The sequence below is a fragment of the Chlorocebus sabaeus genome, chromosome 11 (assembly GCF_047675955.1).
Source record: "Chlorocebus sabaeus isolate Y175 chromosome 11, mChlSab1.0.hap1, whole genome shotgun sequence".
NCBI lineage: Eukaryota > Metazoa > Chordata > Mammalia > Primates > Cercopithecidae > Chlorocebus > Chlorocebus sabaeus.
Window position 1 is genome coordinate 13,748,142 of NC_132914.1, and position 2,865 is coordinate 13,751,006.

The 2,865-nt window shown below is 46.0% G+C and overlaps 1 non-coding gene across 1 annotated transcript; it reads left to right on the plus strand.

Annotated features, from left to right (window-relative positions):
• Positions 1-346: 346 nt before the first annotated feature.
• LOC119621327 (small nucleolar RNA SNORD88) lies at positions 347-437 on the plus strand. Its single transcript, XR_005237877.1, has one exon. It is a non-coding gene; the product is annotated as a small nucleolar RNA SNORD88 (small nucleolar RNA).
• The last annotated feature ends 2,428 nt before the right edge of the window (positions 438-2,865 follow it).

Sequence of the window (2,865 nt, forward strand, 5' to 3'; positions counted from 1 at the left end):
GTCCTCATCTCCCTAATTTCCTGCCTTGAACATGGATGAGATGGCAGGAGCTGCATCAGCCACCTTGCAGCCCTGAGGCAGAGAGAAAGACAAGCACAGAGACATCAACATTGAGCACTGAACCTGTCTCTGGATTTCTTGCTATGTGGGAAAAGTAAACCTTCTTGGCTTAAGCTACTGTTAGTTTTCTGTTACAGTTTCGTGCATTCTTAAATGATAGATCGCTGAGCTAGGTGCTGGGCACACAATGGGGAACAAAGCAGGTATAGGGATCCTCCATATCAAACTTACAGTCTTGTGTGAGAGACGCACACACACACAAAAGGAAATGAATAAGTTTAAAAATTACATCCCATGATGTCCAGCACTGGGCTGTGATCACTCCGAAGGACACAGCGTTCCTCAAGACCTTTGACACCTGGGGATCTGAGAGAAAAAGAAAACTAATTTTACTGTGGTTTGTATTATGAAAAAAGCAAAAATGTCATGGTATGATGGAGAACTATAGGGGCGACTGACTCTATTTTAGCTAGAGAGGCCATTGAAGGCCTCTTTGAAGAGGAGACAGTTAAGTTAGGATCTGTAGGATGAGAAGACCTGGCCATTTGAAAAGGAAGTGAAAAGGGAAAGGCAGACAAAACAGCTAGTGCAAGGGCTCTAGGGAAAAAAGGGCTGCGTGTGTTCAAAGTCCACTGTGGCAGAAGGGTATTAAGGGAGAGATTGGAAAGAAAGAAGTAGTCAGAAGGTGCCAAATCACACATGGCCTTGCAGGTCATAAAATGGAGTTTACATTTTAGTCTAAGTGCAAAATAAGAATTTTAAAGCAAAGATCCTTTTGGAAGTTGTGTAGAAAATGTGTCCAAGGGGGCAGGAGCAGAAATGTGGAGACATGACAAAGGAAAAAAGGCGTTTGGGCTGGAAGGGGGATGGGAAAGTAACTAGGAAACTGATGGAAGATAAGTAACTGATGGAAGATAAGGGTAATTTTAGTAAGGTTTGTACAGCCTCATCTTGGCATTGACTTCCCATCCCTGGTGACAAGCATGTTCTCCTCTTCCTAGTACAACGAGATAGCCTTTCTCAGGGGAAATTTACATACTGCTTTTAGGTAGAAAAGGGGAGGGCAGACAGCACTTCCTGTATCTGCCATTTCTCCATTGCTTTCAGCTCAAAATAGCCAATTTGCCACAGTGGCATAGTTTGGAGCAATGCCCTGATCCTCTTCAAACCTTTTCCTCATCTCATTCACCAGTCACCAAGTCATGTTAACCTATTCTCTTGCTCCAAACTGTCTAGTTCTCTCCATCCCCACTGCCATGATCTAGTTTTGATTTAGTCTTGTGACTGGTCTCTCTGTCTCCAGTCATATTCTTTTTCCAGTCTATTTTCCACACTGTAGACAGAACTTTCTTTCTAAAACATAACAGTATCATGTTCCTGCTCAAAGCTGCCCATGCACTTTTCAATTTTCCTTTTTTTCTCTGTTTTTCTTTTTTTTTTTTTTTTTGAGATGGAGTCTCGCTCTGTCACCCAGGCTGGAGTGTAGTGGTGCAATCTCGGCTCACTGCAAGCTCCACCTCCCAGGTTCACGCCATTTTCCTGCCTCAGCCTCCCGAGCAGCTGGGACTACAGGCGTCTGCCACCACGCCCGGCTAATTTTTTGTATTTTTAGTAGAGATGGCGTTTCACCATGTTAGCCAGCATGGTCTCAATCTCCTGACCTCATGATCCGCCTGCCTCGGCCTCCCAAAGTGCTGGGATTACAGGTGTGAGCCACCGCGCCTGGCCTCAGTTTTCTTAAAACAAAACTTAAACTCCTTGACATGTAATAAGGCCTCTGTGGCTGCACTGTCGTCTTGGCTCCAAGGCTTCCCAAGTGTGTGAGCCTGTGGGACCCTCAGCTTCCTCATCTGTGTATGGGAACAGCAGTACCTTCCTCACAGAGTTGCCCATGGAATAAGTGGGGCACTGCATGCAAAGTGCTAGGCATGGTGTCTGATAGTCAAGGCTGGGTGGCTGATGATTTTCACCCAGGAGCTTCAGAAATGGTCAGGGCCCATCCCTCAGAAGACTGCTGAAAGGACTCCAGGAAAGATGATGACATATAGTTCTTATTCCTCTCCTTAGGAAACCCCACTTTATGTCCAGTAAGAACTCTTCATGGTGAGGATTAAAGCTCATTTTTCTGTTTCCTACAGAAAGAGCAAATGAGGTGTGGGTGGGTGCTAAGGTGGGTTTCTCCCTGAAAACCTGTCCAGCTGTCCTAGGGAGGGCTGCTGAGAGTGTGGGGCCCTGGTGCACCATGAGGATCAGAGTACCTTCTACACACCCTGGGCCCACTGAGAGCTTCTTCCTTCCCTGCTCACGCACGGGCTCTGCTCCAGCTCAGCTGCATCCCGCTTCCTGCTCACAGCCTTGCATCTGTGTCCTTCTCTGCAGGCCAAACTGCACTGTTTCTTTCATTCCTATCCTCTTCAGTTAATGAAACTGGACCCCAGCTGCTTCTCATCTCATCCTCCTGAACCAATCCTCCCGGCAGATATCGTGTCTCCAGGATTGTCTGTGCACCACAGTGCAATGATTTTTCTTCTCAGTCTGCTCTTGTGACTCCTGGAACTCTCTGCAGATCACAGTTGCAAACATAATCCTCAACTTCTAATCACAGAGTGATACATAACTGTCATAGGAAATGTCTAGTTTAGGGATGGTGTGTGTCCTGGGATCTTCGGGTTTATATTCTGAAGGACTTAGGAGCTCTAAATGTAGGGTCCCTGCAATGGCAAACACCATCAATAGTACTGACACCTATATTACCTTCAGGACTGTAGAACCTTGGAAATAATTACACTTATGATTTGTCTCAGC